The sequence below is a fragment of the Ambystoma mexicanum genome, chromosome 6p, assembly GCF_040938575.1.
Source record: "Ambystoma mexicanum isolate Mex_15411 chromosome 6p, UKY_AmexF1_1, whole genome shotgun sequence".
NCBI lineage: Eukaryota > Metazoa > Chordata > Amphibia > Caudata > Ambystomatidae > Ambystoma > Ambystoma mexicanum.
The window spans coordinates 1269303895-1269327801 of record NC_090935.1 but is presented as its reverse complement, the minus strand read 5'-3'; positions in this window follow the sequence as shown (position 1 = coordinate 1269327801).

The window sequence follows — 23907 nt, the reverse complement described above, 5'->3', positions numbered from 1 at the left end:
CCCCCCACAATGAAACTTATGACCGAGATGGTATGTGCCTTTTTGTGACCTATTCTTTAACGTGTGATTCCATTTGTAGATTTAGAGCCCTCTTTGTTGTTTATCAGATGGACATTCCAAACCACACATCGACCTCAAAAGCCTCACCTCTTCAGCCAGTATATCTTAAATTGTATCAACACATAGCTAAGTCAGCCTCTCAATAGGTCAAGTGATGCATTTGATGACTGTATTTTAACCTATGCCCAATAATAAATTAATCTGTACTTGAAACACGTTTTCCCAAGTGTCTAAGCCCACAGGCCTTCAAGCTCGCTGGACAAGAAGATTATGGTAGTGAATGAATGGGAATGTGTGGCCACAAGGGCAAATGTCAAATGGTTATTTAATAAGTAACAGCACAACAAGTTGCTGATTGCACATGCCAATTTGATGAGCCCAGCTGACCGATTCACCCGAGAAGCACCATCCCAACACCACTTTTTCCTGAGCCAACCAGAGCCCTCTGACCCTATGGCATCTATAGGTGCCCGCTCTTAGTGACCAATCCCAACTGTTCATGTGCCCCTTAGGCCTTCCCTCTGCTTGATGACGAATTTTGTGTATAAAAGTAAATTGTAACATGTTTTCTGCAGAGTAGGATCTGCTTGCGCTATTTAGATAAAAGCGTTTTCTTAACACCAGCACTTGGGCTTGGTCTCACTCCCTCCTGGGGTGTGTCTTGATTGACTCCATTAGGAGAAATAACTGTATTTTTGGGGGCCTCTCACTTACATTGGTGACCCCGACGTGATAGCGTTCTTTTCTGTCCCTCTGGCATGAGACGTCTCCCTGTTATGACCCTTAGCGCGCTCCCTCAAGAGCTACCCGCCAACGGCAACCGGTACACCTAGATGTGCGTACACAGTAGGGCGAAAGGATACAGGATCCCCCTTTACAAAACTCAGCGTACCACTCACCAGAGCCGGGCGTGGTCTTTGAGTGTGGAGCGGCGCACTGACCGATCTGGTCCAGAGGGTCTCGGATCAAGACGGACACGTGAGTGTCAAGTGCGGATGAGATTAAAAGGATGGTGGGAGTCAGATTATGACGTCTTGGGACAAACGGCATAATTTGGGTTGAACAGGTGTAGAGATCTGTAGCACAGGGGGGAAAGGTCCTGGGGGTCTGGGTCTTTTCTTATTCCATTCTATTATCATTCTATTGCAGATGGCCATTAGGAGAGAGACAGAGTACAAGGTGAAAAGAGGTTAAAGAGATCCTATTTCCGGTGGGGGGTGGAAGGCGGCACCGCATAGTGCTATCTCGACTAGTACAGGATATATGGATATGGGAATTGAGGTAAAAGAAGATAACGTAGAGGTCTCAAGGAACACCCGGAGTAGTATTTAGACACGCTTTTTTCCAAACTTTGTCTTGTCTATTTCTCTCTCCCTCTTAGGTGAATCTAAATAGAGTGAGGGGGGGATCAGTCAAAGGGAGTGTATAATAAGGGGAAGAGGTCAAGCGCGGGTAGAAGGGGCACTAGGGAAGGTGAGGTAGACTTTATGTTGTTTATGTTATTCGTTGTATGTGGTATGTGTTGAAATGTTGTTTTTTTGTGGAAGTATTGTTTTTTTGTTAACAAATGTCAGTGAAACGATTTAAAATTTTGTTGAAGAGAAGTGTATTTAAACTGATGTGGTTTATATTTGATGAAAAGTGAGCAAACAGTCCATTTTTTGTAAGAAGAGTTGCATGACATATTGAGTTGGCCATACGAGAAGTGTAAGAATCGAGACAAGGAGTGTTAGTTGAGTAATGCTTACAGTTAAGTACAATGGGTGCAGGCACACCCCTTGCCCATATTTGTAAGACCCTGCCAGGGTATGCAGAGAAGATCAACAAATACCATGACCAATGGGTCACAGAGTTGAAGGGAGAGGAATTGTCCCAAGTTTGGCCACAAGGAGGGTCTTTCGACAAAGCGGTACTAGATTTGGTTGCCACCTGTCTGTTTATTAAATAAAAAGGGAAACAGTTGCAAAACAGGAAGGCAATATTGGACCTGTAGCGGCTGTTCGAGGAAGTGCCCCCAGAGAAAAGTGGCGAGTGTAATACATCTTCCCTGACAACAACTGGCAGTGAAGGGCCAATTACACAGAATGAGAATAAGATAGGGGTGACACACGTATTTCCCTTATTGTCAAAACCAGTGCCTGCAGAAGGATATAGTGACCCTGTATATGTAACACAACCCACAACGCCCTCCACACTCAAGCCTTCTGCCACAGCCCGACCCCCGTATGAAAGTCAAGGAGAAACAGGACAGGTGAGTACCCCTACAATCGATATTGAGAAACTTACACAAGATCTAGATTTGCGACTAACAATGGCTCAAACTGAGCTGTCCCGCCTGAGGGCCATGGGAGAACAAGAGGGGTCACTTACCCCCTGGGTAGAATGTGATGAGACTCCCCAGCCGAGTGTAGGGGTGGGGGAAGATTGGTGGAAGAAGGGAGAGATACTATTTCAAATAAATGATAATCCCACGCGAATCATAGAAATAAACAAAGCTGACAGCGAACGCGTGTTAGACGAGGGAGGGGTGACATTAGACAGGGAAGAAGAGTTTTGGTGTGACATAGAGGAGCAAGAAGAAGAAGAAAGAAGGCTAGGAACTGCCACAGGTGGGGTTTCGTTTGGGGAGGAGTTAACTCCCATGGAAGAGTGGAGAGGGAGGTTACGGAACAGAACAGGGCGCATGGCGGTGGTTCGGAAGAAAGGTCAGAGGGTGAGTACTAAAAAGGGGGGGAATCTACATCTGCCACTAATACACAGGGGGCGGGAAGGCCAAATTACATACCATGGGCTCAAATGGACAAAGCCAACTTGCTCAAACAGTTACCCCCACTGTCAGAAGGTGCCAGAAAGTGGATATATGCATTTGAGAAACACATGGCAGGAGTGCCCTTGGCGGTAGGGGATGTCAAAAGCCTGCTGGTATCTGCAGTGGGAGATCAAGCAAACAGAGTCTGGGCGAAGGCAGAGTTCCCCGGAATAACATTAGATTGTGACCGCCATGATGGGGCCTCATTTAACACAGTGCAAGCATGCGTGTGGGCTGCCTTGAGAGAAACATTTCCAGACACCCCATATTTACAGTTAGTTATGCAGTGTACAATGGGAGATGAGGAAGATGCGATGTCTTTCATTCTTTGGGTGCAGGACATGTGGAGAGCGGAAACAGGCACGGCCTGGGACCAATCAACTTCCCTGGTTTATTTTGTTATAAAAAGGGGGCTCCCAAAGGAAGTACAGAAAGCCCTTGATAAAATAGCTGGGAGGGAAGCCAAGGAATGGCCTGAAATTCAAAGCATAATAGTACACCACTGTAAAAGGATCAAAGAGAAGGAAAAGGAGATAGCTCAGCAGCGGTTGGCAGACGAGGCTGAATTAGTACAAAGCAAACTATTGAAGGTTAGTACAGTAGCAGCAACCAGCGCGGCAGGAAGGGAGCGGGTGGAGGACGATGGACAGATGGTAATACCAATGCAAATGGCGGCAAACTGGACAGGTAACGGCCAGGATTCATAGTCGGGGGAGAATCAGTACGAGGGACCACAGTGGCCGTTGAGAGGCGGCCGGGGTAACAGAGGAGGATTCAGTGGGCCGAGAGGAGGGGGTGCAGGGTATGGAGGGCCCCGACGAGGAGGGCAAGGACAATGTTGGATTTGTGGGAGGTGGGGACACTTCATGAGAGAATGTCGAAGCAGACCCACTAGTTCATGCCCGAATGAACAACAGAATGGACACCCCCACCCAGGGAGCCCCTATGGATTACCGATGGGTGGGAATAGACGAGATAGCCAGCCCAACCCTAGGTACATGAACAAGCGTCAAATGCCCCCACAAAACACATCTCCACACCCCCAGGTCCATGAACATACTGCCTCATGCTCAACAACATTTATGCTACTACTGAAAATGGAGCACCCACACCTTGTAGAGGGACAGCGATGGTAACAGGAAATGTTTTTGATGTTGATGAACTCCCATGGCATTCAGCATAGGACAGCCCACAGAGAACACTTGTGTGTCCAGTACTGTTGACGACCTTTAATGCTGCAGAGGAACCACTGGTAGGGGCGGCGATAGGAAACAAACAATTCATTTTCATGGTGGATTCGGGAGCGGAAAAATCATGCCTCAAGGAGGGCAGGTTCCCGCTTTCTAATCAGACTTTGGAAACGCAAGGACTCTCTGGGGCAGTGGTCGAGGTTCCATACACTGAAGAACTAGATATAACGGTGGGGGGAGAAACTGTGCGGGCATATCTGCTGTATTACGAAGAGTCACTCATTAATTGGCTGGGAAGGGATCTTCTCAGCAAACTCAACATATCCTTCACTGACAGAGGAATAGTGTGCTCTAAACCAGGCATATGTGCGATTCGCGCCATGTTAGCCATACACATTCAAGCAAACTTCCTGCAAACATGTGGCATACCTGTAAATCCAGATATGTTCATACAAGGATTGAGGATAGTAGCGAGAGTAGTGCCAGAATTGAAGAGTGAAAAATGGAGAGTGCCTTCCAAATTCATTTTCCGCCAAATCGCAGACCCAGAAATAGTGCCAGGGTCAATAGTGTCCCTGGATATACATGCAGTACAAGTGTCACCTCAAAGAATAGCAGTAATAACAATGGACATACAGGGATGCCAGTGGAGAACAGTGCTGTGCAGCGACGCCAATAAGGCCCTGCGAGACCTGACAGACGAGGAACCTTTTAGTGACACAGAAGAGGATGGGGAAATAGTGATGGAGATTGCAATCCCCTGTGATGTAATGATTCAAAGAAGAGAGGTGGCACTACCCCTCGTAGCCGTGATCAAAGCACCACCAGCATATTTTGAGGAAGACATGTCCCAAGTACCACAGCAGTTGTGGACCACAGGCCCACATGATGTACGATTGCTGCATGAAGTGACACCTGTAAAAAAAAAAATCAAACCCGGGACCATCTTACCCCAGGTAAAACAATACCCCGTATCTAGGGAAGCAGAGCAGGGAATAAAAGACACAATCTGCGTATTAATGGTACAGGGAATAATAGTGCCATCAAACTCGCCCTGCAACACTTGCATTTACCCGATCAAGAAAGTGAAGTGAGGGGCGTGGAGGATGATCCAGGACCTACGCCCACTCAATGACGTAGTGCAGAAGGAGTTCCCTCTTGTCCCAAATCCTGCCTCAATCCTATGCATCATCCCAACAGAAGCCACACATTTTACAGTAGTAGACCTAAAACATGCCTTCTTCTCAATTCCACTCGATCAAGGTTCATGATACCTGACAGCATTCACGCTAGGGGGGAAGAGATATGAGCACTGCAGACTGCCCCAAGGGTACTGCAAAAGCCCCAGTATTTTCAACAGAATATTGCATGAAGACCTGGGAATCAATGAAGACGAGTCCAATAATTCAGTATGTGGACGATTTGTTAGTTTGCGGTAAAGACATAAAAGAATTCAGAGAGGATTCTATTACCCTGTTAACACACTTCGCACAGAAAGGGTACAAAGTAGACAGACAAAAACTACAATACTGCTTGACAGAAGTGCTATACTTAGGTCAGCTGATATCTAAAGATGGTAAGATAATAATACCTGACAGAGCAGCAGCAATAAAAGCAGTAAAAGAGCCTAACACAGTAAAAGAGATGCAGAGGTTTCTTGGCATGTGTAATTATTGCCGAGCCTGGATATTGGATTATGCAGCATACACAAAACCCCTGTTACAGGCACTAAAGGAAGCATAGTGGGAAAACACAAATTTACAATGGACGCAAGAAATGCACACAGCTTTTGACACACTCAAAACTCAAAGAATTGATATCCACTGCCCCAGTTCTTGTGACTCCTAATTATGAGCGGGAATTCTATTGGTTCTCGCATTGCAATGGCACATTCATGACAGCTGTATTGACACAAAAAACATCCCTGGGTCACAAACCCCTGGCATTCTACAGTGGAACACTAGATGCAGTAATGCAAGGACATTTTGCTTGCAAACAGGCTGTTGTAGCCACCGCGTTCGCAATCGAAAAGAGTTCTACAATCGTGATGGGATGTTCTGTCACATTATACGTGGAACACTCTCTTTTTGCCATCCTTGAAAGATCAAAAAAGCACACTGACTACCCAATGGGCCACAGCATATGAGTTGATCATATCTAGCGCGAACCTTCATATCGTGTGGTGCAAAAGTGTAAACCCAGCCACATTTATCACAGAAGCATGCACAATCGAAGACATTCAGCAGCACGACTGTGCAACGTACACAGGTGATGATGATGATGTGCCCAAAGCACGTGAAAATGCACTGTCAGAAGGAGAAATGTATTGCATAGATGGGTCTGCCTCCATAGATTGTGAAACAGGAGAAAAGAATGTAGGAGCAGCAGTAGTTCGGGTGAAAGATGGGGAATTTGAAGTAATTGTACAGAAAAGATTACCACCGCACTTCTCAGCCCAAGCAGCAGAACTGGTAGCGCTCATAGAAGCATTACACACAGCAAAGGGCTGCGCAGTGACCATCTACACAGATTCTGCCTATATGGCGACAACAGTACATGGAGGGTTAGCGAGATGGGGGAGAAGAGGATTCCGAAGGGCAGACGGGTCCCCAGTTCAGCACGCAACACTACTAGGGGATTTAAGTGACGCATTAAAAAACCTACGCTTGTAGCAGTCGTGAAATGTCAGGCCCACACACGAGGTGATGACATCATCTCGTTGGGAAACGCGGCAGTGGACGCTGCCGCAAAGGAAGCCTCCTATTTACCAAAACCCCCAACAGCTGAGTACATACTACAGAAGATAGTAGAGGAAACACAGCCAGAAGGATTCAACTCATTACCAGTCTCTCAAATCATTGAGCTTCAGCAAGATGCACCCAGAAAGGAGAAGGAGACATGGGTAAAAAGGGGGTGTAGCCAGTCATCCACTGATCTATTATGGAGACGGAATAACACTGGTGAGGTAGTGATGCCAGCAAAATTGCTAGAGATAGCATTCAAACAATTGCACTTCCCAGCTCTATTGGCCATGTAATAACCGTCTCCTTTGTCTATATAAAAAAGTAAGGATTTAGGGCCTGTAGCATATTGTGTTCCTTTGTTTCTTCTCCTCATCCCCCTTTTGTTCCCCCCTGCCCATTTATTGGAGTATAAAAAACATTGGCTATGTTATCATTTTTGTACGGGTGGAAGTATGTAATACCCTGTGTTCCCTTCTAATAGAGCCATGGTGCTTTGGATCAAAATACCCCACTGCCCTTCCCATCCCCCTTTTTTCATCTTAGTCAATTTGTTTCAGTCTTTGAGGAAAAGAAAGTTAAACTTTTTATGTAAAAAAAAATAACTGAGAACTGACTGGAAGGATTCACAGAGTAACTCGATTACGCAATTGCGTGATGACATCATCGCGGGGCATTTTTTTAAATATTTAAGATGGCAGTCATGTTGAGATGGCGCTCGCAAACAGAGAAAAGGACAGGAGCTCTCCTGCCCCGTTTTCCCGCAGTCCGAAGTAGAGGAGACTTAGTAACCATAAGTAGGGGGCCTGGGCTTTTGACTTTTAGAAAGATGACTAGAAGGAAGTGGTAATTGTTATTATAACTTTTCTTATAGATACCCTTCTCTATGTTACACCATAGAGATAAAATTGGTGACTTCAGGGATTTTAAGACCCGGGGGTGTCTCTAGCCTTTGATTTATCGGGAGAAACTCAATGGCATTTGGTGTCTAATGGTAAGAGAATGTTATGGATTGAAAGGATGTATTTTTCCTATATTTTATAGCAATATATAGGAATTCCTACTGCAATTATATGCTTCACCCATAGGAATTCCTACTGCAATTATATGCTTCACCCAGAGACATCGAGGGTTTCTCTCTTTTCACTCTAATGTATAGGGATCAATCGATCATTCAAAGTGTTAGTAGAGGTACCCATTGGGATTTACCCTAAATGGGCTCATACCGGACCCGGTGCCGAGGTAAGCGTTTTCAAGTATAATCATCTGATGTCTAACCTAGACCAGGTGATCAGTAGATGATTCAGTATATTTAATTGGGGGTGAACCTTGTTCTATCGGAATAGCGAGAGGGTGTATGGATAATACACACCAGAAGTCATAAATGTTGCATGAACAACATTGAAAGTTGAAGATGGTCTTAGGTTTTTTATAGACGCATCAATGAGATATGTAGCTTTTACTGTACATATGCCAATGCTCGGGGAATGTTTTTGAATTTGTATGTTAATGAACTAGCTCAATTGTAGACTCTCCATAATAAAACGTATTTGTTTTTATGTATGTTGGGTAATCTGAGAGGATTATGATGCACTGACCGACGAGTTCTTCAGTCAAGTTTACTACACGTACGCAGATTATCAGCCCCTGATGAATGTCCGGTGGAGAAAAACTTTAGGACAGAAACCTGGACAAGTGGGGCTATACAAGAAGCACAGAATTGCATATTGTTTTTATGTTGCTCCCAATGTCTGAGAACAAAATAGTGCACAATGGCACTTTCATGGTTTTTATATGTGTGTTATGAGTGAAAAATGAATTTGTTCTAGTGTGTGCTTTTTATCTGGATATTTATTATGTATTTTTTCTATGATCGTGTGTGCATATATGTTCGATAAAATAGATTTTTGGTATTATAGATGTGGTACAGATGATACGTTCATAGATGGAGCATTACTGTTGAGTTCCCTTTTCATGGCTAGCCTTCCTTTGCTTAATAAAACCATAGGGGCAGCGCCACCTAACCAGTAGTTTATTCTGTGTGATAGGGAGTAAGACCATCACTGTGTCCACCACATGAAAAGTTTGGAATCTGGCTTACTTGTTGTATACCTTTTCCTGCCTGGTTTGAGGTTTTTGTAGATGTGTTCTGACCAGTTGCCACACCTGGTCGATGATCTGCCGGCTGTCGGGTCCCTCCCATTTCTCTCTCGTCATATCAGGTTAATTGTGTTCTTTTTGCCATAGACAGGCTTGAATGGTGAGAAACCGGTGGATGAGTGTGAGATTTCCAGATGCCGAACAGAGCCCACAAAATTAGGTCGTCCAAATTTCATCCATCTTCAGTGACCACCTTTCAAAGGATGTGTTTTAGAGTTTGGTTACACCACTCCACTAGGCCTTTGTTCTGTGAATGGTAACAGGAAGTCTGGAGGGTTTTGGTGTTCATCAGCATCTTCATGCCACCCATTCATTTTCACATGAAACTACTTCCCTGGTCTGTGAGAAGTTAAAGTGGAAAACCCACTTGAGGGAAAAAAAGGTATGAAGAACTTCAAGATGGCTTTGGTGCTGTTACTTCTCAAAAGGAATACTTCAGGATATCTGGTTGCACAGTAAATGATAAATAGGATATATCCGTCCCCTGATTTTGAACTTTCCAAAGGGCCTGAGTATGTCCATGCCGATCCAGGAGAAAGGGAACTATACAATAAGCAAAGGCTGTAGTGGTGCTCGGGGTCATCATCTGGAGGGGTTCTCTGGATTATCGGACAGCAGGCACTGTACTGTTTGATTTTGGCATATTCCCCAGGCCAGTGGAACTGACTTAGCAGGGTCTTCTGTGCTTTGTCCAGCCCAAGATCTACCTCTATCAGGTTGGAAAGTGCCAGGTCCAAAAACAGTCTTCTGGAATTGCTTCAGCACCAGTTGGTGGTAGTTGGTGCTTTCCCCCGTCAAATCGACATTGATTCTGTATAAGAGTCCCTTCTTCTCTGTAAAGTGTGGTGTCTTCAAAGTTCATCTCTCAGGTTCTGATGCCAGTTTCTTCCGAGCTTGCTCTACAAGCAGATCTGTCTTCTGGGCTTCTGCAGGTTTGACTGAGGTAGGTCCTAAGAGTCCTCCCAACTGGGCTTTTTCTTCATGTGCCTCTCTCATTTCACCAGATGCTGTTTCAGATCTTTTAGTGGGTTCCAGCATTTCCTCCACCTCAAGCCTCAGAACAGGATTCTAGCACATATTAGTTGTGCTATGGTTATGGTACAATAAGAAGTGTTCCCAAGGTCCAACAGGATTACTTTACTTCTCGATGACATCACATGTCACAGATGGGTTAAAAAACACTCCAACTCCCCGAGGTTGTTCATGGGTTTTTGCTGCACTTGTTATTAGTGTGCTAGGCATATACTTCTCTCTCTTGTTGAAAAGAAACACTTCCTCTCTAACACAGGCATCCCTAGTCCCCATATGTGGCTGGTTTCTCCCTACTTTCTAAGTTCTTACTTCGCAGGAAGCATCAGCGTAAAGGCCAATGCCTTATCTATCTAAACTCTCTCAGGGACTTCCTAGACTGACCCAACACACCAGTTGCCAGTTGACTAAAAGGGATTTTAGGGTATGCCTTCAGACACAGTGTCCAACTCAGTTTTCTTCCTGTCATGCCAACTTATTCCTCGCTCTCCTTTCTGTCTGATGATCTCCCCTCACTACTCTCCTGCTCCCAACTCTCGCTCCTTCACTCCTTCTACTACCCACCTCCACTCTTTGATAGTACCACTCCCTTCAGTACTCTACCACTCCCACCTCCAAACTACTCCCCCATTCTCCACATTACTACTCCCTCCTCTACATGACTTCTGCCTCCTTCACACTACCAGTTCCTCCTCCAACCTACTACTCCCACCTTGGCACAACTACTACAACTCGACCCTACCTTCTTTTCAGACACCACTCGTTCCCTCTCATATTCACTCCCTGCACTCTCTCTCTACTAATCACACTCACTAGTCTTTCAGGCAAACTCACAACACACTCGGTCTTGCACTCACTAACCAATATCTCATCTGATCTATAGCTGGCATCCACTTTCTTCACCACTGTGCTTTATTCTACTTGTCCCTTGGTCTGGCACCTCCTCCTCCTCTGATCTCTCCCAGATAGGCCACAACGTCCTGCTTCCTGTGGTCACTCCTATCCCCCTCCCTATTTTCTGATTGGTTCCCTATCTCTTTCTGTCTGATATTCTCCTCTCACCACTACCCTGCTCCCAATCACCTTTGTTTACTCTGTCTACTCCCTGTGTCTCCCTCATTTGTCCCTGTGTTGTTTTTCGAGATGCGCGACCTTCCACAAAATGATCGATCTTGATGTTTCAGACTCAGATTATGTATTGAAAAAGAAAATAATATACTGGGATAAGCACAAGGATTTTGAGGACTTGTGGAGATTGGTGTTGTTTAAAGAAGAAATTAACTTTTATCTCCCCATTGACAAACCAAGATCATATTTATGTAAATTTCCTTCTCAGAAATGTAGGGAACACCACCTTAGATTTCACCTTACTTGTCTACCAACTTTAGAGGGGATTGGTCCGAAATTAGGCATACCAAAGGAACTCTGCGGATGTCGCTTGTGTGGGCAGGGACCGTTGGAGTCCCTCTTTCATCTTGTAATGGAATGTCCTGTCTTTTTGAAAGAGAGAATCGTGCATGTGGGTCTTTTAATTAATTTGACTACTCATGTCCAATTGACTGACAATTGTTTATGGGGTAGAATTATGTTAGCTTCAAATCAACCTCTCAGATTAGAGTTGGGTAAATTGTTGGAAAACATTTTCTCTGATAAGCTAATCAAGCATGGTGAATATGAGTTGAGTTTGGATGGGACGATTAGATAGGCAAAAGTGCTGTATAGATTGCTAATTTATTGAGTGATATTTTAGAAGAACCCTTGGTTCCTTGGGAATTAACTTTTTTACGATTTTAAGTGTAAATCACATCTTAGGTTTCATGATTGTGATGTTAATTGTATGTCTTTGTCTGAACCTTTCCTCTATCTTTACATTTGTTATGTTGAAAATGATTCTTTTATGTTCGCTTGTATGAAAATGTCTAACATTTTTAATATTAGTGTGAAAAGTTTCTTGTAAAGTGAAATACACTTTAAAAAAGACAGATTTAAACAGTCGAAGTAAAAAGGATGTTGTAGCTCATTCACACTATGGTTTTGGCTTGATTATTATTACAGGCTTTGCTATTTGCGTTTTTTAACCAGGTTTGTGGCACAATCAGTAAATGGAAGGGCCTGTAAACAGAAAGGTTAGCAGTTCGAACCCGCTATGTGGTGGCAGAGATCTGTCAAAGGAGAATTGCTATGTGAGAATGTCGCCTCGAATTGTTGAGTTTCAGCAGTGATAAACCTGTTTCCTAAAACCCTGCGGGAAGGGGAGGATTCAGGAAAACCGAGACATCTGGTCACCCCACTGACACTGGGTCTGCGCATCAGTTTTATTAAAAGTCCCTGTGAATTTTATGTCTTTGTCTGAGGTTTAGTATATTAATTTAGGACCTTGCTTACTGCCAGAACAAAGAACATTGAAAACTAAATAAAACTGTGTAGCTAATTTAAGAGGGCAAAACAGACACAAAGGAGATAAAGTGGTGTTATTCGTTGCTATTTGTGTTTTTCTTGTGAACACAGAAATGACAGACGTGTGCCTTTCTTTATAATACACATTTTAAGCAATGCGAATGTGTATTTACAAGCAAGCATTAAAAACAATTGGTTGTCCGCGTCGCGCGGGATCTGAAAAAGCCATTACAAGAAGCTGGCACATTCATTACCTTCAGTACTTTTATTAATCTTCAGGGGACAGCTGAAAGGCAAACATTTAGGATGAAAATAGATTCCAGCCACACATTCGCGCTGAGCTGGTATCACTGGTGAGTGACAGGACAATTACTCACTTGTCACATAGGAAAACTTCCCGCTGAAAATGCATTGGAGAACGTTCCCTTGAAGATGTGACACGCAGTACCTGGAGAAGCCCGCTGCACTGCGACTGACAGGTGTTTGCCACGAGTGACAGATGGAACTCACAGTTATTCTCCTGAAGGCCTTTTGGAGGAAAAGCCAAACACATTACTCCATACGCGGATTGCATTGTATTTGGGGAGGCAGAATGAAAACTTTAGGGTGTGGGTGTAAACATTGCCTCTGTCTGCAGTGTAATAAGGCAGCACTATTCACAAGTACACACCATCCTAAATTGTAGCTTTTTTTGTCATGCTTTTTGTTGAATCGTTCTTTAGCAGCCTAAGTGACAGTCATCTTCAAAGTCAAGCTAAATCTCATGGACCCAGCATGGCAATCGCCCAAAAAACACTTGCCCCCTCATTTTAAGCAGGATGCAAATCCCAAGGCAAGGACCGTGTATGCAAATACTTGCATCTATGTGGCCTTCTCTGTGGGATGTTCATTCTTTTCTGGTCGGGTGTAGAAAAGTCACATGAATCCACGCAGTTCCGGGTTCCAAAGCCTTATAAACTCCCGCCCCACCCCGACCCTCTCCACCCAGAAAAGAAGTGGTTATGCCCACCACCATGCTCATGAATTGCAGCTCGCTTAATAATGAATCCCTTTGGCCTACACCTGCCTTTCACAGAGGTGGGAGCTATGGGGATTCCAGCCTCTCCACGCATATCTAAATCGGAAGCCGTTAGAGACGCTGGCAGTGGCAGGTTTTCCAGCAGGGGTAAGCGGCTGAGCAGATTTTCGACTTTGTTCCTGTTACTTTGTCCTCAAAAACCCACCAAAATGACTCAGAATGTAAGAAATAGGGGCAGTACTTGTTTTTTGTTTATTAACTTCTAATGCGCACCAGACCCAAAGGTAACAGGACGCAGCAATAGGATAATGCAAAGCTTACAATATTACATATTATACAAGTTACAATAAGGTACAAGGAATAACAAAATAGCAGAGTAAATTACACATAACAATGCGGATAGTAAGACATAGTTCAACTATGAGTATAGGAATGGAATAGTCATAGCCTAGAGGTAGGATGGGCAAAGAGCAAGTGCGGTTTAGGAGATAGGGTGACTAATGGTCATTGGAGATGATATGTTGGATGGTGTTCCTTCTGAAGAGTGGGTAGGATTGGACTGCTCTTAGATTATATGGTAGTAGGTTCCAAATTGTGGCAGCCTGCACTTGGAAACTATTGCCACCAATCGTAGTTAACTCATATCTAGGTACTACTAGGCAATTGGCGTTAGCAACTCTGGTTGGTCTACTAGAGGTACCTAACTGTGTCCTGTTTGGAGGCATTTAGCGCCCAGCTGAAACTTTATTTCCATAGCTTTCAAGTGATTCTCACTTGCATGGCCAACCAGTGTTTGTTACACATGATTGGTTCAATAATCATTTTTGGGGTGCAAGCCTCCAATTAAGGCCTTCAATTCAATGAATGTCAATGGGGCTGGGAGAGCATTTGGTCATCAAATGTTTCATGCCCTGCAAGATAGTTCCCATGTTTATTTTGATTTCATTTCATGAGTCACCTGATTCACTTGTGTTTTTTACCTTCACCATTAATGCACTCTAACCCTGACTGCTCATCCACGGCACAATCACTGATGCGCGCATGCAGGAACCTAGATCCCAAGGGCGAGTGTTAGACCATGTACCTTGTTTACTTTTCTAGGAGACTATCCCTGCCTAGCTAGCTATTAGCAGGCCACGCTGGTTTGCCCACGTTTGTATCATTTTCAGAGAGTAAGTAGAACACAGCTCTACTTGAGGAGTGCTCCTATCGCCCATTATTATAATATTTATAATTATTATCATTTCTTCAAAGATACAACAGTGAGCTCCTGGCAATTATTCCTATGTAAAGCGTGTTTGCGAAATGGATGCGGCGATGTATGGACATGAATTCCATTCATAGGATTGCCAGACATGGCATAGTTCCTCAGGGGATCCAGCCAATATGACTGTGATATCTAGAGTTACTATTTTGCCGTGGAACAAGCCCTTACATTTTGAAAGCGGCATCCACCATGTTTTAATGGATGCAATCCTGTGATCGGGACTCTTATACTGGCCCTAATTCTCCTTAAACATAAGGGGTCTGCTCCAATTATTTGAAAGGGTAAGCAAGAAACCCTTGGCTTGAAGACTGAGCGAAGAACCATGCTTTGCAGCCTGCAAGGCCCTCCAAGACCTCCTGATTACAGAGTACGGCCTGACACCTTGGTTAACCAGACGCTCATTTACTAGAGAGAGATCACTTCCCCTAGCTCATTGTGCCCAGTGAGGCTCCTCCACCCAGGTCATTGAATGCCCCAAGAGAGAGGGCCCACAAGAACTGAGATACCAGCAGCAGACAAAACCCAAGACTTTCAGCTGAAAACACAAGATAATTATAATGATTATAATTGTTCTTTTATAACAATGAGTAGTTCCTAAGCATGAGATCGGGATTCAACCCTTTGTTGCACTTCGTTGTCTTGCTTCCAAGACAAAAGTGTTGCCCCTGAGCTATCTTTACAAGCCCACTTAGCTATTGCCACTCTCTGATGGTGGTCATGGGGCCTCTGTACTTGCTCTCCTATGTTGAGGCAACCGTCACCTCATCTGGTACCACAACCAGTCAAGCACTTTCTCTGTCATCCTGGGAGGTCTGCAATGTACCCTTGCCTACATTAACAGTTCTCCCATGCCTGTGTGTTGCTCCAAATTCCATGGACCACTACCGCAGTTGAGTCTCATGCCATAGATAATCATAGGGCCAGCAGAACAAGATTGTGACATACCTCTGCCCGCACACCCTTGAGTGTTTGACAGCTTCAGGCTTACGACACCAAAGACCCCTGACTCTGAAGTAACATCTGGACGTTTTAAAAGCTGAGCTGGAGTCCAGATGAGAAGAATTGACTATGGCATACTGCTTTTGGGTTGTTTTGAGCTACCATTGCGTTTCTTTGGCCTTGACCATCACTTTGGGAGCCTTTTCATGCGAGTGGGAGGGGAGGAACGGTGGCTGTGAATAAATGGACAAGGAGTCACCTAGTGTCTGTCATTGATAGAATAACTAAGACAAACAATTCTGATCCTCCCCATTGACTTCAAGGTTTACCCAGTTCTGCATCAAGACCACCTCTTGCTCAACTGAGGAGCTGTCATTTGTCTTTATACCTATAAACACGGGTTGTCCAACATCGTGGTGAGGCCAAGGATGATCTGACATGCACTGGGGAACTATGTTAATATGAATAGGCATTGCTGTGGTTCAGTGAGTCTTAGACCCAATGTGACCTCGTACTTGACCCTAACTGTAAAGTACTTTTGAATAATTTCCATAGAGTCTTGGGTTTTCACTGAACTCTTCTATAGATTAAATCTATTTGTATTTAATAGACACTCAGTATTTACTCCATACAAATGTATGTACAGACCTTTTTAAATGTGATAAAGTGTTTTCCTATATCTTTTTATTGTTTTATTTTATTTGGTTGGATTGATTTACAATTTATACAAAGCAAAGAAACAAAAAGTTCCACTGAATCTTCCAATAAATCAATTTTATTTTTCCCTTTCTGTATGGTCAGTTTACTTTGTCTTTCCATTCTCCATTGTCTTTTAGAATCTTCTTTAACCTGGTATCGTCAAATGGTTTATTTCCACTTCATCGTCCGTCATTTATTACCTTTAATTCATGGCATGCTGTTCAGTACACATTCCACATCTTTGTTTATTTACCCTTTTTTTCTTTCCAATGATTCAACCTGTTTTTTTAAAGTTTCCACGACGAATGACATCACGGCTATCACCAGAGATGTCTTTTCTCCATTCATCAATAACATCCACCAGTCTTCTTCGTTGTATGACCGGAATTATGAGAAATGGTGGCCCAAAAAATGTTTTTCTCTCCTTGGTTAGTCCTACGCAATAGAGTAATAGATGTTTCAGGGTTTCAGCCTGATCTGTCTCTTTGCAGTAGTGATATTTGTTTTGATCAGATTTTTCTCTAATTGCAATGATCTCCTTAGTGGGCAAAAGGTTCAAGCGTATCCTCAGAAAGTTGTCCCGATATGCCCTGCTGGGGAATTTAAACAAGTAGCCTGCCGGCATGTCTCGCCTTCTGCAAATTTCAGGTCGGCTTCGGTACAACCAATTTCCTCTAGCTTGGCTTTGTTTTTACTTGTCCAATTGTTCAGCAGTTTACTTGCTCCACCCAACAGTTCGTCATTGAGGATCTGAACAATCTTTGGGCAATTTGGTAGAGTGATCTTTCTGAATAGCACTAGACTATTCCATTCTACTGTAGCTTGGAGAGAAAGGAGGCTCAATTCTGTATGTATGACTGTAACTAGGGTTGAGTTTGGGAGACCCAAGAATCGCCGCCAGAACAGTCCCTCGAGTCTAGGCCAGATTTTTGTGGGTATTCCAGGCATGGCCTCTGCTCCATAAGTCAGTGAAGCAATAACTTCAACCTTGAAGTAGTTCATTGCTGATAATAGAGAAAAACGGCCACATTTCTTGTCCAGAGCCTTAGCTTATCCAGCTAAAATGTTAGCTTTTTATAACAAGAAATCTTGCATCGGGGTCTCCGCTGTACCATTGTTTAACATGACTCGCAAATATCAGAATTGTTTTACTTGCTCGAGGTGGGAGTCCTCCAGAAACCATTTCAGTTTTTCATTTTGTTTAGCTGTTTTTTTGAAACACACAATTTTTTTTCTCTTTGTTAATCTCCAAGTTGTTATCCTTCATGTATTTCTGGAGACTGTCCAGCTGTCGCTGAAGACCCATTGCAGTCTAATATTGTCTCCGGACAGTCTCTCTCAATCAGCTTGCTCCACAAGATTTCTCGGTTGACCTGGTCAAAGTGCCAGGCTCTGAAGACCCTTGCATATGGAAACAAGGCACAATCACCATACATGCAGTGATACGACAGACACGAGGATCGATTTCCAAGTACTAGGGTTTATTGCAAAGCAAATATTCTCAGTCGGCTGACTGGGTCTAGCGTCTCGCAACGTGTGTCACCCAGACCTTGTGAGACAAAAGAGAGCGAACATTCTACAACAGCATCATATATACAAAAAGACAATCATACAATCTCTTTGTGACACATCAAAACCGCCCATAATGTATCTTCTTGAGCTAGGCTTCATTGATTCACAACTATAACAAATATGACACCTTTCTTACTCAATCTATAATGCTCGTTTTAGCAACAGTTGCAATTTGCAATAAGCAGACATAGTTCTTTGTTATGAAGAACACAAGGCACTTGCTCAGCGAGGATACTGTGTTCGTAGGAGAGACACATTCCAAAGTATGTTATCTACTGATTTCTATTTGTGAACTAGGGGTCAGCCTGATCTAAAGAGGGCTCCGAAGGGGGGCCGCTAGGAAAGTATAATTCATGCTTTAACGGTCTGTTTCTACAGTTTCAGCGAGACCGGCCGGCACCTGGCTTGGTGATTAAATGCCTCTCTGCTCGCCTTCAAGGACTTGTGAGGGAGGAAAACAATGTATTTCTGTACTGTTTGGCATTTCTGTCTGGGCCGGTCTCTCAACATGTAACTTGTGGCCTTGCTCGGTGCATGAGCATAATGAAATAAAACACATTTTGCAAAGCGTTTGAACAGAAAAGCAAAGAGAGCAAATGGCGGATTTTACACAAAATGGACGCTCTATGGTCATGCTGACGATTCTCTATTGGCGATGTAGGGCATATGATGCGATTGGATTTCGGCCAACATAATATACCTTCTATGCTTTGGAAGGGTAATTTCTGGACTCACAAATCCTCCTTTTGGCGGTAAGCCAAGAGCATCATCCATACATCACATCTTCATCTGACCATGTATCTACTTCTGAGCTATACATACTACTCTAATCGTCATCATCAATATTAATTGTCATGAACTCTTTTATAGTTTCTGCTTCATGGTTTGCATTTGTATCCACTTTGGAAGTTCTTTTCTCTGTTATCATGTGTACGCATTCATTTGTTATTTCAGAGAAAATGATTAGCAGGCAGTGTATGCAACAACAACATGTCATGAGGATCCCAAGTAATGTTACTAGAATCACAATTAGTGTCCATCCCCATGAGCACAATAACTCCCAAAACCAGGAATATTCAGCTCCCAACTACCTGTCGGGGTACGAAGGTCAGAGCTAAGGATGTGCAATTTCTTGATTACCTCAAAAATCGTAGGGGAGGAGTCACTTACAAAAACACAGCACGCTGACCCCATGATTTTGCAAACACCTCCGCGGTCAGCCAAAATTATGTCAAGAGCCATTCTATTTTGAAGAGTCATTAATCTAACCGCCTTTACTTCCAGGGTAATATTATACAATATGTCAGTCGTTCCATTTATTGTTTTTTCTAATATTCTGGACAGTCTCCAAATACTCCAGGAATGTATTGCTTGGCCCCAAAATGGGATAAATGATTTTGCTATGTCTTCCTCAACTAATCCTGTGTCATCACGCCGAGGCCTGGATCTAAATAATTTCAATATGTCTGACGTTTTGGAAAGGAATACCCCAGGGAAAAGGATCCCTAAGTAACATGTCTCTCCCCAATTTCTAGGCAACCAGGGATAAGCTTTTGCTCCACATATAAAATAAACGGGATCACATACATATATTGGTTCTTCTTCTCTTTCAAGTACTGCAATATTCATGCATCTATTGAATGTCCCTACTGAATAGGAACCTTTTTTTCCACAGGCAAAATGGGATAGTTCGAGGATTTTAATTTATAGTATAGGAGGGGGGCACTACATCTTTGTTCCCTACTGGATTCATGTGAAACGTGAATACAGATGATTTGTAAGGCACATAAAGTCTATCTATTGGCCTTACCACAGGCTTTATCACTCTTGCTCTGTTAAATATGGAACAACCCACAGGTTCCATTACCACTTTCTCAAACTCATCTATGTTCGTTCCATCTAACTGACCCCTATCACTTTTATTCCACTTCCAATAAAATAGTGCACTTAGTGATGCATAGCATGCTGTATTAAGGGATAATGGCTGTACATACCAACCCATTCCTTTCCCGCCATGCTGGGATAAATAGGTGCAGACTAAGCAATTCCTTCTATTCGGGATAGAGTGAGTCATATTCATGATCAAAAGCAACATGTTATTGTCATTACCTTCCCTGTGTCTTACTTCTAGTGGAGGGAGAGTATAAGAGAGTACATGGACTGGACTGTCTGTGGCAGGTGGATTGGTGGCAGGCAAAAGAGAACGTAATGGATACACGTTCTCCAAATACCATAATTCTGGGATCAGTGTACTCAGAATACAAAGTAGTGTTATAATCATTAGCATGAATTTTCTACAGCAAATCCTTCTAGACATTTTTATAGTCTCTATATCTATTACGTCATCTATTACATCATCAGCATTCATGCAGGAGGAAACCGAAGTAAGTATAGGCATTGTCTACAATTATTCTTCTTTGCAAAGTTCGGCGTGAATAATTTCTTTACAGCAGCCCTCGTTTGATCAGCAAAGCGTCGAAAGAAATCAGCAAAGCGTCCAGGCCAGTTCTTGTTATCCTGCTTTATGAAGTGAATAGCAAGCTTATAGTGGCTCTGTACAATGCTCCAGAATGTTGGAGCAAGCATCAGTTGTACATGTACCATATGCGCCTGCTTGTTCGCACGGGGTGATAAAGCATAGGACAGTCATTTTTTCAAAGACAGCAACAGGAAGCTGCATTGCAGAACTTTCACACTGATGCAGATTGGCGCAGCTCCCAAGCTCCACTTCCCTAGGCCTCCGATTCCCAAATTATCCATGTTGGGAATAGAGGCAAAACGAAACATGTCGAACAGATCACTTTTGATTTTGAGAATGTAGGTTGTACCTTATTGCTTTAGATACTGTGTGATCTAGGAATAATGCAAATCCACTTTCAGAGGCAAGCTCAGTGGCAGCCTGTGATGCAATAAGTCAAAAAGCAGGCTTGATGTCAGCCCGCGATGATGCAGGTTCAGCTGGGAAAAGTTGAGGCACCTCTAGCCCTTTCTCTTTTGTGGCAATCTTTTCAGGCTCTTTCTCGGGCTTAGGCAGTATTTGTGGCAGAGAACTTGTGATGGTGTCTTTCGAGTCAAGGGAAGCTGTTTCTTTCCTGTCGTCTGGATCAGGCAGCTCTTTCAGAGAGAACGGAATTCTTTTTGTGTGGGTGGCATGAATCCATGCCTTTCGACCATCCACTCGGACTGCAGTCTGCATTGCCAGGAGTATCTTGTACGGGCCGCTCGTCCGAGGTGCGAGCAAAGATTTTCACCAGAATGCACTCTCCTGGCTGCAGACAATGCCCTGGACCTGTATATCTGACAGGAAGAGCCTCCTGCTGATGAATTAAACATAGTTTCTGAGTTAGCACGTTACAATAAGTGCTACTTATTGTATTGTATTGTGCTAAGTGTTACAAAGGGTAATCTACTTCATTCAATTGCTTAGGCCGCGGGGCGCACCAAACATTCGCGGGTCTCCCATCACTATTTCGTATGGGGAGAGTCCAGTCCTTGCCTGACCAGACATGCGCATGCACAACAAAGCTAAGGGCAGTGCATCTGGCCACCTCAATGCACTCCCTGAACAGATTTTGCTAATCTTATTCTTCAAGATTCCGTTCTGGCGCTCAACAAGACCAGCACTCATCGGGTGTCTGGCCGAATGGAATTGTTTATCAATCTGAAGGCCTGCACAAATCTGTAATATCACGGCAGCAACAAAATGCGGGCCGTTATCTGACCATTAGACCTGTGGCAGGCCAAATCTAGAGAAGTACTCTTTCAGCATCACTTTTGCTGTGCTCATTGCTGTGCAGTCCTCAAGCGGATTATGCTTCCACCCATTTACTGAATGCACAGACTACCACCAGGATATACTTAAGATTCTGACATCGTTCCATTTCTATGAAATCAAAATGGATGACTTCAAAGGGCATAGAGGGGGGGCCAAAACTACCTACTGGTGTAGTTGTTCCTTTTCCAATAATAATAATAACAATGCTATGTTGTAAACAAGCCATACAATTCTGGACTAGTCTTTCAGCAGTTTTTCTCATGTGTGGATTCTGCCATACTGTGGCAAAATGCTGAATCATTTTTTTAGCACATATGTGTGTGGGACTGTGGGCCATGATGACCATTGCGGGTACATAGGAGTTGGGCAGCATGCACTTTCTACTTTCTTTGTCTACCCAGCAACCCTCTACGTTTAATTCGGCTGAACCTTCAGCCCACGCTTTCATTTCATCTGCAGTTGCTTCCGCTTGCATCTCTTTGACTGTGGCGATCCCATTTTCTATCATGCAGGGCACTTCTTCTGACTTTTCAATAAACATGCTTGTGTGTAGATCAGTGGCAGTTTGTTTCGCAATTTTGTCTGCAAATGCGTTTCCTTTTCCAACATTACATGTTATTTTTTTATGCTCTTCGCTTTTCATTATTGCTAGTCGCTTAGGACGCGCCAGTGCAGACAACAATCTTGCTATCAAAGGACCATGTTGAATCTTGGTTCCATGTGATCTTAGGAAACCCCTCTCAGCCCAGAGTCGAAATTGTGTACCACCCCAAATGCGTACTGACTGTCAGTATATATGTTGACATTCAGGTTTTCAGAAATTACACATGCTCTGGTAAATGCTATTATCTCTGCAGCCTGTGCTGAATTATATGGGATCCTTCTGCTCTCAACACTACTCTTTAGTGTTGTGATGGCATATGCAGCAGTTGATGTGCCATCGGGCAATTTAAAACAGGAACCGTCACAAAACAGTTCTCCGTCTGGCTCTTTCTGTGGGGTGTCTGTTAGGTCAATTCTTCCTTTCGTTTCTTGTTCAGTAACCATTATACAATCACGGGGTGGTGCTTCCTTCTCACTCGTTCTTTCATTGAGAGGGGGCATTCATTCTGCAGGATTCAAAGCGCAACATCTCAAAATTTGAATATGTGGTGCAAACAGGACAATTTCATATCTCGTCAGTCTAGCTGATGTAAGATTTTGCATCTGCTTTCTATTTAAAAGAACGTCTACTGTGTGAGGCATCATCAAAGTGAAGGCGTGACCCAAAACCATTCCCTCGGTTTGTTTTACTGACACGGCAGCCGCAGCAACAGCTCGCAAACAGCGCACCAAAGTGCATGCGCCAGGATCCTGCGCAGAAGAAAAATAACCGCATGGTCTATTTCTTCCTCCTTGTTCCTGATTCAAAACAGGCAACGCACACCCATTATTTTCATGCACAAATAACTTACAATCCTTTTCATAATTTGGTGTGCCCAAAACTGGAGCTGAGCACAACGCAACTTTGAGCAGATCAAATGCATTCTGACATTCCACGCTCCCTGGCAAAGGCAAAGTAACATCCTTCTTTGTCAATGCCATCATAGGTTTTACAATCATGTTAGCAATCCACTCCCTGCAATATGAAGCCATACCTATTATAGCTCTTACTTCCTTCTGTGACTTTGGAATAGGCATACCAGAAATGCTTTCTATCCTTTCTGGTGTCAGTCTCCTTCCCTCTTTCGAAAGTAGGTAGCCCAAATAGGCCACCTCCTTTCGACAATACTGGAATTTTTTTAAACAGCTTTATGTCCATGTGCTGCCAAAAGTGTCAACAATTTAACGGTACTCTCCTTGCAAATGTCTTCTGTGTCAGCAGCAATCAATAGGTCATCAATGTACTGAAATAGTATACAACCCGTTGGTAGCTCTAGCATGTCTAGTTGTTCTTTCAGTGCTCTGCTATAAATACTCCGGCTCTCAGTGTAACCTTGTGGAATTTGTGTGAATGTGAAAGAACGTCCTCCTAATGTAAAAGCAAATAAATATCTGCTATCAGGATGTACTGGAATGCTAAAAAATGCGTTCTTCAGATCTACAACACTAAAATGTGAAGCAGAAGCTGGAATCATTGTCAAAATTGTAGTGGCATCTGGGACCAATGGAAATTGGGGATCAACTACTTTATTCAATCCGCGCAAATCAATTATAAAATGATACAGTATTTAATTACCTCCTTTCTTATAAACTGGAAGAATGGGACTGT